Source organism: Marmota flaviventris, chromosome 6 (genome assembly GCF_047511675.1).
Source record: "Marmota flaviventris isolate mMarFla1 chromosome 6, mMarFla1.hap1, whole genome shotgun sequence".
NCBI classification, from domain to species: domain Eukaryota; kingdom Metazoa; phylum Chordata; class Mammalia; order Rodentia; family Sciuridae; genus Marmota; species Marmota flaviventris.
The window spans coordinates 43,682,300-43,699,176 of NC_092503.1; positions in this window are offsets into that span (position 1 = coordinate 43,682,300).

Below are 16,877 nucleotides of genomic sequence, written 5' to 3' on the forward strand. Positions count from 1 at the left end.
TCAAAACAAATTCTGAAAAAATCAGCCTACAATGTGAATGTATTAATTCACCATGCTGTAGGTCAGAAATCTGATGTAGCATGACTAGGTGCTCTGTTCAGGGTTTCCAGTTTGAAATCAAGGTGTCAGCAGACTGAATTCCTACCAGAAAGCTTTGAGGGGAAAAAGTGTGTTCTTAAGTTTATCCTCATTGTTGGAAGAATTTAACTCTTTTTTTTTTTTTTTTTAAGCCTTAAGTCTCCTTGCTATCTGGCTACCGGAGCTGTTCTTAGCTCTTAGAGTTGGATCATATTCCCTGCCATGTGGAACATTCCATCTTGAAGTCAGGAATGGGACACCAGATCTTCCTCATGCTTTGGATTCCTGACTTCTTCTGCATCTAGCCAGAGAAAACTCTCTGCTTTTAAATGATCCATGTGGTTAGGTCAGAGTACTATATAAATCTTAAAATTATGCTATATAACATAATCTAATCATGAACTTAAATACATCCTATTCATAATTCAAGGGATTAGGCAAAACATGAAGATGGGGGGTGGGCATGTTGGGGACTATCTCAGAATCCTGCCTCCCAAAGGTGCTCTCATCAACAATCAGGAAACATTAACCAAAGAAACCATAGAAGACTTGTACTCTCTGAGACACTTAGTAAACACTACTTTTAAGAAACAAACCACTGGTACTGACTTAATTTCTTATACCTTGGTACCTCTCCTGCATCAATTTTCAAATTGATAGATTATAACCTATTAATGAGTCATAAATCAATTCAATGGATTGCCACCAACTTATTTTGAAATGAAATAAAAAAAAGAAGAAAAGGGAGAGACTGTGACTGAATTCATTTGAAATCTCAAAAGTTTTTACTCTAATCAATAAGTATATTCCTTAGTGTCAAATCTAACATTCCCTGTACTATGCTAGAAAGCGTACTTGGGTACTCTAAAATTCTGTGGTTTTACAACATTAATTTCTCCGAGAAAAATAAAATGAATTATTCTTCATGACATAACTTTTGTGCCAGTTTTTAAATTTCCTTTTGTATCAGCTAGGAAGATCCTTCAAGGCCTGCCCTTATTGAAGTTTTTAAAAGACACTGAATTTAAGTAGTCTTTAAATTAACAATCATTTTTTATTACTTCAATCAGTAACATATTTTGATATAATTTCTATGTTATCTGAAATGCACTCTTTATTACTAATAGGTCCACAGAGGACAATTTTCTCCCCTCTTGGCTTGTCTGTCCATAGAAATCTATGAAGAGACCTAATTCCACATTCAAGGTAATTCTCCTGACAGTTAGGAAGTGCTTCTCCATATACAGCACAGGACTGAGCACTGGAGATTCCAAGATGAATAAAATTTGTCCCTATACTCTCCAAACTTGGAATGGACTTTGAGTGTTCTTTCTTGCTGGTGGTGTTGTTTTAACTTTTTCTCCTAATTGCTCAAAATGCTTTTTTTCCTCCTAAATTTACCTGTGTCTCATTGATATACTGTTGTCTGCTTTATTCTCCTATAGGGTGAATGAAGGTTTTGCGCAAATGACCAAGATATTCTCATTCACCAAGTTTTCCCAATTTGCATTGCTTACAATCCTGTAATACAGATTGTAAACCACTATAATCATTTTAATTTGTATAAAATCAAAGTGAAGCCCACTTTAAAAGATTTCAATAAGATAAGGATGATTTCATACTCATTCCATGTGTTTATGTGTTGCATTTGCAATATAAAAAGAAAGGGCAATTAACACGCCTGGCACATCCATAGGCAAAAGATCATGTTCGTCAATATCTGCCTAAACACTATGTTAAAAATGCAATAAAACACCAAAACATTGGTATAATGTACTACAGACAATAAATTGGAACCCATTGAACAGTGGGTCACCACCATAATGCAGTTATCATACAAATGTGTCTAATGCTAATTTATTCCACTCACTGAACCAGGATAGCAAGTTGATATTTTGCTATTTGATAAATCAAAGAAAAATAAAGACTGCTAGAAGAGTTTCCTTCCCCACAGAGCAGCTTGCCTACAGTGTTCACACATATACCACTGAATTCTAATCATTAAATGTAACACATTGCCAGAGAGATGAAAGGCAGCAAAGTAATATAGGTTTATATCTCAAAAGAAAAAAAACAACAACATATCAATTCTTGTCTGAATAAAAAATAGAAACCCAAAGGACAACATGAATATTGTTTTTACAAAAAATAAATGTGTATATTTGCCAACTTAAACTTATTAAATATTCTCACATTCTCTACCACCACCCACCACATCAATATGACTGATGCCATATAATTTTTAAATACTCTGTGGTCAAAATGGCAAAGTCTGTCATAATTGCTTGCAAGGGAACTAAGAATTGATATTTCAAGTCTGTTCTAATATTTTGGCTTTTAAATTTTTAGAAAAACAACGTTACTAAAAAGATAGGTAAAAAGTTCTTCAGAGACAATTTGTTGAACCAGAAAAAAGCAACAGTCCTGGATCACTGAAACAGGGTTACATACTGAAATACATACAGGGACACCTCAGGGTAAACAATGAAGGTAATCTGACATGAGACTCTGGAGAGTCCTACCACCCACCTCCTCTACCCAGATGTCCAACATGACTCTACTCCATCAAGTCACTGCCACTGCCTTAAGGGAATTGGGAAGAGTAGTGCCAGCACTTCTAATTTCTCAAAAAAATCTGAAGAATCTTGAGAATTTTCTAAACAGTTGTCATGTTTATATAATTGAAGAGGACAAACAAAACTTCAGTGTAAGCCATTTTGTGCCCCAATCCTGCTAGGTGTGACCTCTGTCCTAGAAGGAAATAATTACAAGCCACAAGGAAAAGTTTGCTCTGTACTTTAGCAAATATTTACAGAAATATGATAAAGTTTTTGGAAACATTATTATTTTTCATCATTAGCTCTGGGACATGAGTCAATTTCAGTCTACCCTTTGGTTAATTTGACTAAAGAAATACACACAAGCATCCTGATAGAGCCTTGTTTGTCCATAGAAAGGGCCTGAAGGTCATCAGGACCTGGGGTCAACTTGAAAAATTGTCTCAATGTCCAACAAGCCTCGGATGCCAAACAAGTATTAGAAATGAAAAACTTTTAAAAGTGGCATTATTTTAATCCCTAACCTTGGTGCATGGCCTTAAGAGAGGGGGAAATATGATGAATATCTTTTTCCTATGTAAATGTCACTCAATTGTACCAGCATGTTTTGAGGGTATATTTGTGTTACTTCCAGTCCCTTTATGGGCTGAAATGTCAACACATAGTCAATAGCTCATTTCTTGCTGATCTTTTCAAACATTTTACATGAAACCAAAGATTTATTTTTAAAACTTTCTTTCTCCCTTTTAGGACAGATACTGCTCTGGCTCTGCATCTACCTCTCAATCAATTGGATGTCTTTTCTGATCACCCCCTTATCTTCACATTAGTAGGACTTAAGTTTGTTTCTCAAGTCTTCAAGCTGATGCAGACCAGGACTGAGCTCTTCTTAGCAGAGGTCTATTACACTCAAAGAGCTGCCTTTCTTCAATCCATCAAAGAACAATTTACTCAACATCATCTCAATGCACTGATTTGCAAGGAACTTTGCCTCCATCTTTAGATGACTTTAGCTTTGTCCTGGAGGCCAAGTGGCTCCAGTTATCACTAAACTTACTAACTATAGCCATGCATGACTTACAACATTATAGCTAATAATAGACTGACTCCATGAATAGCAATGGTCCTGTAAGATAATAAAAGAGCTGGCTAATTTCTGTCATCTAGTGACTTCACAGCACAATTCATCCCTCGTGTGTTTGTCATGATGCCAGTGTCAATAAAACTACGGCACTGCCAGTCATGCAAAAGTATAGCATCTATCTTTATAGACAATACGTAGTACTTCATAACAACAACACTTTGTACTTGTTTGTTTAGTACACTACATTTTTATCATTATTTTAGGGTATACCCCTACTTATAAAAATAACTTACTATAAGACAATATGCCATGCTATCCCAATAGTAGCCTCCTATAATCTCAACCTTATTGTATCTCTTGAGAGCATCTAGAGGCCATGTCAAGTAATTGACTTACACCAACAATGTTTTCACAACATCTAAATAGCCTAACACATTTCTCAAAATATGACACTTTTTTGAGAAGGGGCATACTACTTATAGTTTCACTTCAAGAGCTGACCTGAATTTCAAATACTATGGGTGAGATTCCTCCATCACCTTGATACTTGATCTACCTTTTTTGCATCTTAGAAAATTTTCTTAAAGTTATATTACTTGATATTGCTTTGCCAAATAAGATACTGTTTTCTAATTTTCTTTGTAAAATCTCACCTCATTCAATAGCTTGGCTCCAAAAGGAAGAGATACTAAATGGTCATTTTTACTTTACTCCAAGTGAAGATTTGTAGCATATGAAATATTAAAAGTTGTAGTCAGAACAAAGAAAGTGAAACAGGTAGAGAAAAATGTCTTTGCTGAAGCTCACCAAACACAGTAGCATATATTGTTCTTCTCAAGAAAATCAAGTTTGCAAATGTACCTTAACACTGACCACTGCACCTAGCTCAACAAATTGCTATGGTCTCTCCATGAATATTATTGACTTCCATCTTCAAGGATTGTGAAGAAAGTCCATAGTTTTTCTCAGACTGTTAGCTTCAGTAACTCTTCTTTGGTGAGTTTGAAGAGTGGCAAAGTGGATGAGTGTTTTCACTGCAAATATCATTTTCTACAGTACAAAATGGAAGAATTATATATACTACAAAGAAATCTCTAGATACATGTGTGGATGTGACATGTGAGTATAAAGGAATGAGGGGAAAGAATACTACAAAAATGCATAAAAGAGAGAGATGGAGTCCAAGGAAAACAGTTTTAGGATAAAGAGAGAATGCATACACATAAAAGTAAATAAAAATTAATATAAGCACTTCTTTTCAGGAAGAAGTTTGCAAGTGTGAGATGGAGAGGATTCTATGATATACTGGGTGTGCAAGGATTATGGATTCCCAGGAGGGATTGCTCAGGACTAATTCCCAAGAAGTACAGAGTGGAGGATCCCAATATAGAGATCCAGTTAGAGATTTTAGCACCAAGAAGGCATCACAGGGATAAAACTCCTTATTCATAACTCTTGACAATATAACAAATATAGTTGATTTAAAAGGGGAAAACAGGAGCTTTCCCTCTATCACATTTTAAAAATGATTTTTAAATATCACACTTTTGTGGGTTATGTTTATGCCACAAACATTTGTTGAGGTCTTTGAAAAATTAGATAGGAAGAGAGATCAAAATATCACACTTAAAACCCATAAGGCTGAATTAGAGGATATAATTATTGTGAGAACCATGACCAAAGTAAACCCAAGAATTACACAGATTTTACTTCCCTGTTTCTGGCAAACCTAAAAAGTAGTTGAACCTCCCGTCTCCTGGTGGCCTGGTGCAGAATTCCTTCTTCCTGGATCAGCCAGCCCTAGAAAAACAAGAGGGAGAGAGAAACTGAAAATGAGTTTGTTTTGTTCTAAGTTCTCCAGTGATATAAGCCACCCTTACTTGCCAAAGTAAATAGAGAGATGCAGAGTTACTGAGATCATCAGACTCATTTGATTCTCCCAACAGAGATGTATGTTAGATGTAATGGTACAGGAAAATGAGCATGGGCAATCTTTCCTATGAAACAGTGTGTGCAAGCACTGTATGAAAAACAATTGCTACTCTTTTATTGTAATAAATATTGCCACATATCACAAATAATAGAATAACAAGATTTTGGTAAATCTCTTGATCTAAGACTTTAGTAAATTGAAAAAGAGAGTTTTTACATAGAAAGAAAAGATGAATTACACGGCAGATAAAAGAAACTTCAGGAAATCACACCTGTCTTTGGAAAATTAAATATCAATTTCTTAATTTCTATTAATTCTCCCTGAAACTATCGATTTTAGAGTTTGGCTTCATAATTCTAACCAATGGTCATTTGATCTAGTAAGGAAAAAAACACTGTGCCCTGACATTTCCCTAACAAATACACTAAGTTTTGATTTTTAAGAACATAAGAAGTTGACTTCACGTAGAACATTGAATCCTCCACCCAAGCCTTGAACTGTTACTCCTTTGCACTATGGCATTGGATATGTCTGTGACATTTTCCTCATCTCTAAACTTTAGGAGTTGAACAATGTGATTTCTGAGAGATCTTTCAGATCTGTAGTGTCATATTGTTATATATAATCACCTTGAATATTATTAAATATGCTCAATTATTTATGGGCCAAGTTAAAAATATTTTGAAATATCATCATATTTGACTATATTTTTCCCAGAATCCTATACCAAACCATAAACAGATATGCACTACAAACCCTCCACTCAGCACATATCCTATACTAGAATAGCAACACAGATTATCAATTACTTTTGTTAATCACCTCTTAATATTTCTTCCCAATCATAAACACTTAACCTTTCTTGAGTACACACTTATGGAAAAACTGTAATCTTCCTTAACAATGGTTTTATTTACACAGCAGGGGATGTCAACATTGAAAATGAACACGAATATAAATATAAGACTTAGCCATGCCATTGTGTAAGAAATTGCTCAAATGAGTGATCAATAGAAATTTGAAGCTAACACATAAGCTTATTGTTAAAACTGGATAAGCACTTAGAACTAGACATTGAATAAATATAAACAAGATTATTAAATTATCCTTGTAACTTTGCTAGAAGGTTTGACAATAAGGATTTAACTTCTTCAAATATTTGGAGAACATAAACTTATTAAAATGAAAATAAAGCACAAAGCTAAATAAACAGCAAATCAGAAATGTGAGTAAACAATTCATAATACTAGAAGCTTAGTAACGACGTTTGAAATTTTTCATGACTTTATAAACATTTTTATTGATGATATTCAGAACATGTCAATATATACTATTGAAACTAGAAATAACTATTTTTCCCCTTTTTGTAAAAAAAAAAAAAAAAAAAGCTGCCTATTCTCATATGTTCTCACACAGAATTTCATTGGCCTGACTTCTGAAACATTAAGCTTTCTCACCACCCATATCTCCCCAATTTGGACTAATCAATAAACATGTTATACTCATAAAAGCTTGGGAACTATAGAAACAAAATAAAGTGGAATCACTCCATTTTTAATAACTAAATCTTGTTTCTTTTTCCCACAGCATATGAACTTCAAACAAAAATCTGTACTACAGAATCAAGTTGTTGCATAGGGACAATATTTTACACTCACTTGATACAAACTTAGCGCCCTTATGAGTTATGAAACGATTTTTTTAAAAAATGTATCTTGTTAATTAGCCTCGTCCATTATGACCGCAATTTATTCTGAGTCCTGATGTAGGCAGACAGAAGGTCCTAACAATTACAGCACATCCTGCTAGTCTCTCACTTGGCTAAGATGCTGCTGCTCACTGCTCTCAGATGTCTCCACACATAGATGCTGGTCGGTATGAGAAGTAACTGCTGCCTGGAGGTCAATTGATCCTATCTGCAATGCTGAGTAAGTCCATTATATTTCTTTCCCTCAACACTATGCCCAGCACCAAACACTGGTTAGAGAAGCTTACTAATGAGCACTTAATTCTTTTGTGTGATTGAAGACAAGGTGTGAGTAAAGAAGTTTTAGTTGGTGCAACTTTGAAAGGAATACTGATGCTTATGGAATGCTTGGATGGCCCTTTCCTCACAACACAGCCATTCCTTTTTTCTCTGCTCCTAATGCTACTCAGCATGCAGATTCCAGAGTAAAGTGATGCATATGCAAAGAACAGTTATTCTAATCAGCTAATTAGTACATTTTGGCAATTAATATTATACATAATGGCATAAATGTCCAAAAATGTATTACTTTTTTCATAGTTTTACAGGCCCTTAATGAAGACCAAATAAGCTAGAGATCGCAGGCTGGAGCATCAATTGAATTTAAATTAGGAAAGCGCAGAGTTAGCCTCATAATAGCTTTGGCCAGTTCATAGAAAATGTTGCTGAAGTCATCCTAAATGTATTATAATGAAATGGGACTGGATGAGTCAGCATGTTTGTCATCTCTGGGAGCAGAAATAGTGCACTGTACCCCCAGTGTGATAAAGGAAAGAAGCCAGATAGAATCGTGGAACTAATTATTTTCCCAAATCTATACTTTTCATTTCAAGACATTATTCTAACTTTGCGTTAAGAACAGGCTAGTGGATCTTAAAATACTCATATTAAAGTAAACTAAGTTGTTGAACTCTTCTTTGGAGTAGTTCTAAATATGAAAATGTAGCCTTCAGTCAATCTCAATCTCCTAACAAATTAAATAAAACATTATTATCTGTTTAATTCTTCAGTCAGTTGGGAAATACAATTTATACATTAAATGTAACATTCATTCCCATATATTTAGTGGATGCCATCAGTCTTCTCAGGCTAGGTTATAATGTGATAACTATCTCAAAGTCCTGCTGGTTCACAGCAAAAGTTCGATTTGTTTTTCCTCTCATCTGTACCACATACACATTGTGGTTCTGCTCAGTGCTATCTTCTTCACAGTGTTCAGGCTGGCAGAGTAACCTTTGTCTAGAATGTTGTCAGTCTCATAGTGCAGCATACTCTGGCTTACAGCTTCCACATCAAAGTGGCAAGCATCATTTTTATGCACATTTTCTTAGCCAAACAAAACAAGTCACATTGCCAAGTCTGATGTCAGTAGGATTTAAATATATAATCCTTCCACCTGGAGAGACACAATAAGAAGGAGCACAGCAAAGAAAACAAGGGAAAAAAAATGAAATCTATTATAATGCATCACAGTCTGCTATCTGATTCATAAGTATTTAACATTCTTTTTTCATATAAAAAATACAATAATTTATAATTCATCTCCACAAGAAGACAATCCAAAAAATCCATCAACCCATCAAGGCCCGAGGCTCAAAATGAGTTTCAGCCTTAGGTCCGTAAGTAACTCCTCTTGACTCAAAGACCCAGAACTAAAATGCCGCTTTGTCAGCACTCCCAGCCCTCTTCTCATATCACAGTCAGCACTTCCATTCAGAAACAGCAAGGACAGAAGACACAGTGGCCCTTGTTCCATACCAGTTCTAAACTCTTGCTAGCAGTGTTGCAAGCCCCCTACCTAGAAAGTAGTTGTTACCCCTAAATGTTTTTGTCCCCCACCTCCACCCCAAATTTGTAAGTGGAAGCCCGAACCCCCAGTATGGCTACATTTGGAGATGAGGCCTTTAAGGAAGTAATTAAGGTTAAGTGAGGCCACCCAGCAGGAAATGATCTGATAGGATTAGAGCCCTTACAAGAAGACAACAAGGGAACCTGTCTTCATACTTCACCTACTCTACTGTCCCTGCCCCACCTCCAACATACACACACACACACACACACACACACACACACTGAGGCAAGGCTATATGAGCACACACACAGAGAAGGCTATTATCTATAAGGTGAGAAACCCACTGTCCTGCACCAGTCTCTAGAATAGCGAAAAAAATTATTTTCTGTTACTAAACTATCCAATCTGTGGTATTTTTTTCATAGCATCCGGAGCAGACCAGAATAGTAGGAAATGGTTCTTCAGTAAACCCTGTTTCTATTTGCAGGAGTAACAATTCTATATTCTCAATAGGCCTTGACTGTGTCCTGTGAAACTTCCTTTTCCATTTATCCTCCTTGACCTCTTTAGCAGGACATTAGAATATCTAACCTTCTTGGAAGCTGAGCAAATTTCACATCTTGTTTTCTCCCCAGCAAATTTCATATCTTGTTTTCTACCCATACAATAGAGGCTCACATTAACATTAATATTTGAAAATTGATCCTCTTTTAGTAAAAGATAGTGGAATTGGGAGTCACACTAATCTATTAAACAGATAATTTATTGACTGTTAGCCGCATTATCCATGGTAGAGAACATTCCAAAATTCATAGCAGATTTATGAGACCAGACAGTAATGAACACTATATATACTGTACTTTTTAAAGTACATAATATCTATGAAAAATTTCAATATAAACTAGGCAAATAAAAGATTAACAACAATAACCAATAATAAAACACAAAAATTATAACATCAATACTTGTACACCTTGAAGACAATGTGAAAAATAAAAAATAAGGGTTACTTGATAACAAGTACTGTAATACCAACAGTCAATCTGATGACTAACATGGCTATTAGGTTATTATGAGGCAGGTAAGATATAGAGTGGATATGCTAAACAAGGAATGAGTCACATCCCAGACCGAATGGTGAAGGACAGGGAAAGATTTTAGCACAGTACCCAGAATTGCACATAAATTTAAAAATATAAATTCTTCAGTTATGGAATTTTTTCATTTAATATTTGTGGACCACCACCAACTGCTAGTAACTGAAAAAGCAAAAAGTGAAACTATGTATGTGGGGTGGGGGCTGCTGTATGAGAGTCAAATCAGAATGTGTCATCATTTGCCAAGGACATGAGGTTCAACCATCACTCTGGACTTGACTGATCAGGCTTCCATGAGAGAACCATAATTCTAGGCACTTCTCCCTGAGAAATTTTGCTCAGTTGAAAGAATTTTGTAGGTTTCAACTCTGTCCATTTGAAGTTTACTAATAATGGAATTTAGGGCCACATCCTTGCTTTTCTTCAAGCCATTTTGTTTACTCTTCTTAGCCCATGTTGCTGGAAGGACTTTGCAATTTTATTTTTTAACAATTGGAGCCTGTTTGATACTGTATGTAGGCTACTCCTGACTGTGTTTAACAACTAATTACAAAAAACAGATGAACTCAGAAAATAATTGGCTGGTTTGTAAGCAAAAATGAAAAAGAATAGAGCCAGGGGATAAAAATCAAAAGCCTCTGCTTATAACAAAGCACATCAATTCTGTTCATATTTTGGTCAAACTGAAGCATATTCCCAATCATACATCAGTGGGAAAGGGAAGTCAGAATTGCTTCCATGAGGAAAAACGGTGAATACTTTAACAATGACACAGTCTATTACAAGGCTTTACAACATAAAACTTTTATTGTCACATATATCATTGCTGAAGAAAATGGGAAGGGAAAGTAGATAGTACTATAGGCTTCATTCCCCAGAATGTGAAATGAGTGTTTAGGCAAATTTAAATCATAACCTGAGATCACAGAGCTAATAATAAAATAGGGTGAAAAAGTTGACCTAGAACCCCAGATTTCTAACTTAGTGCAGCATTATTTCTACCAGATCAAGGTAGCCCTCATGCAATACAAAGGTCACACAATACAGATACCTGAACACAAGTGCTAAACGAAGGGAACACCAAGAGAAATGTTTGGCTACCCAGGAGCTCTGGATTTCACTTACTAGTGGTGCAAGCTTCAGAAAGTCACTCAGTCTCTCTGTGATTTCATTTCATCATTTATAAAATATAAATTATCTTTATTTAAAAGTGTTTAAAGCAGATTCTCAGATGCTAGTTTAATGCTTGACATTGCATTTAAAAATAAGATAAAAATATGAAAAAAGATGAATGGAAAGGAAGATGAAAGTGCTAAATAGGCATATTGCCTAGACTTTTTGTCCCTTGATTAAGCCCATTTCTCTTTACAGAAGGAAATTTTTTTTAAAGAAAATATTCACATGAACTAGGCACTTGAATTCATTTATACAATTAATATGAATCATCAAATAAATATAGCCATTTAGAATTCCTAAGCTTTTATAGAATCAGCAAAACCATAGGATTTAAGGAATAACAGGACCTGAAAAAAACATTCATGCTTGATTTGATGTCAAATAGAGACTTGTTGTATTATAGGTACATTTGTACCTTGTTGTATTATAGGAGTGACATTACTATCCTCTAGATTAAATAGCCCTTGTTCTAAGAGGCTAAATTACTTGCACATTAAAGTCTTGGCTTTAGAAACCATTGTGTGATAAGAACTAAAAACATTCTCACTCTAAATAATCATATTCTCATAGTCTTAGGCATAACTGATATAAAAATTTACTTTCAGTTCTATTTCTTATCAGTTTTTCCCATGTACTTATAAATCACATGAAGCCAGGGAAAGTGCCATTTTTACTACCCCAATTTGTTCATTATAACATTAAAATGTTAATATACAAGACTTTAAATCTAAAATACATTCTTTCACCATATTCATAAAGTTCAATGTGATTTCTTAGATATAACAGGCAAAAAAAAAAAAAAACCCACTTTCATTATTACTGTTAAATCCAAGCTCGAACACACAGAGAAATAATGTATCTGGTGAAAATTTTTATCAACTATTAATTTCGACTACTGAGTTTGGACATTAGTGTTCTGATCCAGTTAAAATTCACACAACCAGAAAGCATACAATCATACACTGACATATAAAGGAAATTCTTCTGGTTGAGGGAGGTGCTAAGTAGCAGGCAAATTTAAATGGAGTTTATTTTTAAAGCTGAAACAATCATCATCATTAAGCTAGAAAGAAATAGGTTCCACTCAGTGAGTCATGTCAAGATTAGCATCAATCTCATCATACAACAGAAAACCTTTCCCTTCTCAGTTAATTCCACAAAGGGAAGAGCATTCTTCCAGAAAGAGAAGAGGCCACACAAATGGTAATAAAAATTTGTAACTCAAGTCACAACATTACAGGAAAACATTGGCAGACACAGAGGATTCCCAAAGTGGCATAAGAGAGAGAAAAATGAAAATATTTAACAACTGCCCAGAACAATGAAGAAAATGGGTTTTCTCTAGGGGGAAAAAAATCCTTTTTCCTTTTTTTTTAGTAACTGTGAATGTTAACTTCTGAAAAGATTTTATTCAATATTTCTATTAATGAAAAGGCAATAACTAAAACCGTATCACTTTTTACCTATATATTTCTACAAAACTTTAAAAGAGCTATAGATTCTAAGTAAATGTGTGAGGAAATGGAATATTCACATTCAGAATATAAATTGCATTCATTTCTAGATGGCAATATTGCAATGCACCTCAACAATCTAAATGGGCATAAAACCAACAATTTTACATTTGGGATTTATTCTGTGAAAATAAACAAAAGTGCAAAGAGACATGGCATTGCAAAGTTCATAAAGGTATCATTTCATTAGTAAAATCTGAAACAACCTAAAAGTTTATCATTAACATTTTAAAAAATAAATTAGACTTATTCATACAGCAGAATACCTTGCAGCCATAAGAAAAGATCAGATAATTGCTAGATATTAACTTATCATACATTAAATGAGTAAAAGCAGATTCCAGGTCAGTCTGCATAATAAAGAACATATACACATTTAAAAGAGCATCACATAAAACTGGGAAGATAAGCACTAATAACAGAGTTTACCCCTGAAGAGTGGAATTACTGGATTGCTGAGAAGCACCCAGGCTTATGAAGATCTGAAACCTGGACCAAGAATAACCAAAAAGACACATTGGTCAAGGCAAAATGCTCCACCCCATCATGCACATGATATTGGCTATTGTGTAAGATGTGTTTAAATGTCACAGAGTATTTTCATTATGGCCTAGAGAAAAATAGCATATAAATTCAAGACTGCTTCAGGTCTTGTCTCATGCTAACACCAGATAGTTAGCATTTGTGGAAAGTGAGGGTGAAATTATAGTATAATATAATATAAATTTGTATCACGCTATATATATTAATTAGTGTGTGTGTGTGTGTGTGTGTGTGTGTGTGTGTGAGGTAGACAGAAAAAATGTTTTCCTATGCTGGGGATTGACCTCAGGGCCTCCTACATGCTAGGCAAGTGCTCTACCACCACACTATTGCTGTAGTCCTACAAGTGCTTTTTAAGTTTTAGGTCATAACTTATACTAACAACTGCCCCCACTCCCCACCTTCCATCTGATAAGAGTAACAATTTTCTCCCAAACTAGTTTTCAACCAAGCCATAAGTTATATTTATTCTTAAAAGTTACAAATGGTACATTATACATTCTGAGTACTCTTCATTAAGCTCAAAATAGAAAGGAAGAGCAGTGTCTGAATTCCAAACCCAGGGAGATGAGGTCAGGCAAAAGAAGAGCAACAGACATGCAGAGCTGAGATAGATCCCTGCATTGTGCCAAAGACATTTCTGCAATGTGTCCCTATTCTTCACCTCTGTTAATAAATGTCTTAACTGTGTCATCCACATCACAATATTGGGAGGAAGACTCCCACTCTAAGATGGTAATAGAGTGCCTCAGAAAATAAATATTATTTCCGTTTATCTCATTAATCTTGGCCATTCCTTCCTTCCCTTCAGCCAGCCAGCTTCAGAAAGGACTTTATCCATGTGACAGAGTTATAGGAAAATTGCCACTCAGACTTAGAAAATGAGCCTTTTCCATTTTCTGACAACCATTTATCTCTCTGCCATCAGGCAATATCTAAAAAATTTATGTGGGCCTTATCTTAAAGACGAATTCCTGTTGAATCTCTGGGGACGTCAATATATTTTTTAACCTTTGAAGGAAATGCTATCTTTTCAAAACAGTTGCATTTTATTTGCCAAGGGTCATACTATGACCACTTAAAACAATTATCCAAATACTTTGGCAAGCCACCATATTGGGCTTTTAATAACATGACCTCATTCCTAAGTAAATCACACATAAAAATTTTTTTTCAAATGATTTCAGCATCATTGAAAATTAACACTCAATAAAGCAGAAAGAGAGGGAAAAACGGTTATTAAATTTAGCTTTAAGTAACCACAAATGATAAAACCATAGAGATTTTTAACAAAATCTCACCCCTGAAACTTTTTATCTTTGTACTTTTTTCCACACAAAAATATACCAAAATATATGCAAGGTACATAAACCTCTCCAAGATCCTAATTCTTCTAATTACCATCTTCTCCTCACCCATTCCTGTATCCTCTTTAATTTGTCCTGACCTTTATAGTTCTTCCCCTGACCTCCACACTCATTTATTTGTAAGGTACTGCAGGTTTTTTGTTGTTCGAGGGAATCTTCATCTTTAAATTAGCAAGTTCTTGCTGTTATGCCATTTGTTTTAATGAGACTCCATATATAGCTTATTTGTAACTGTGGCCTATTTTGTTTCCCCCCACAACATTGGCTGTGTCCAAAAATCTTTTGCTTTGTGTAGCATATGCAAAACTTCTTCGTCTAAGTTTCCTCTTCCACTGTTAGATCTTGAATCAGCCAATCCCACAATTCATATTGAATTAACCAACAGTGAGTATGTAAAACTGTCATGGCACTCATTATGACAAGCTCCCCTTTCCTGCAGAATCTGGGTTGTCTTTTCCATGTGTCCTATAGATCCACTCTCCTCCTTCCTCACACTGCTTTGTTCATAGGAATCTGATCTGCATGAATAAGCTACCTGCCTTCCAGCTTCTAGTTGGGGTTCCCAAAGGTAGAACTTGGCTGGCTCAAGTGAGTTTGAGGTCACTATTCTCCTTACTCCTTCATCTGATTTTTTTGTGTACTGGTTGGCCCTGACAGACCTTTCCCATATAGTTAGTTACCTTTTCCTGGTTGTGATAACCACTTTGTCCCATTGCCAATCCAGACCCAGGGGAAGAAACAGCTCCGTATTCACCCTTTGGGTCTGAACTATTTCTCCTTAGTGTCATTAATCACCCTATACATTTTAGTAAGTGATCCCTTTATTTAACTTTCCTCAATCTATGCATGTCATATGAGCTTCTAAATGTTATAACTTCTTAAAGACCTTTGAAAATACTCTGAAATACAGATTCGTGAACTTTATTTTGTACCTGTAAGTCCTTTATCATCTTACTTTCCCAGATTTTGTAGCCAACTCTTACAAATTTGTATATTTTGCTTATAATTTATTTTAAAATTCTATGAATGATTATTGCAGAAAATCCAAGAATTACAAAGAATAAACATTTTAATGTAATCTAGGGATAAGCACAGTAAACATTTAGACAAATTCTTCTGTATGAAACTTTATATAGCTATAATATAAGGTTTATACCTGTGTTTTTGTCCAACATCATATCACTAAATGTTCCTCACATTTTAAACTCTTCAAAAAAAATTATTTTTAGTGACTGAATAAAATTTTCCCAATAAATTTCTTTAAATTCCAATGGGGTTACACATTCTATTTTCTCTTTTAAAAGTGTAGACCAATTGTCCATTTAAATGATGTAAGCTCTGTACTATGTTTTTATCACTTCTGGAAAATAATTCCTCAAAATTGATGCCTATCTCTAAATTATGTTTTGCTTTGTTTAGAAGAACCAAAGTTTTTGTAACTTTTTTTTTAAGTCAGTTGCTAGGTTTTTCTTTATTATTTTTCCACTGTTTTCAGGGATGTAAGTCCTTCCAAACCAAGATATTAGATAAATATTAACTTTTCCCAATGTTTTATGGTTTTATTTTTTAATATTTAATTATATGTCGAATTTATTTTGACAAATTCCAAGATAAGGTTCTAAATAATTTTTCCTTTCTTTTTTTTAACAAGTAGGAAATAACTACTCCAGCATCATTTATTTAAAATGTTTAATTATTTATATCATCTTGAATCTACTAATTACTATTTGGCTACTAACTATTCCTTTCATTTTATTTTCTTATTTCTTATTATAAAATACTCCTAATTTAATTATCTACATTTAATATGTCTTACTGTCTATTAATACCATAAGAAGACAGTCTTTTTATTTTTTAATTATCTCCAGTTTAATTGAGCATTTTTTTTACATACTAAGATTAGGAATTATGATTTGTACTCAATTGTGTACAAAAAATAAATTCAACATGATCGTGAGATGTTTACAAAATATTTAGGGAAAAAGACA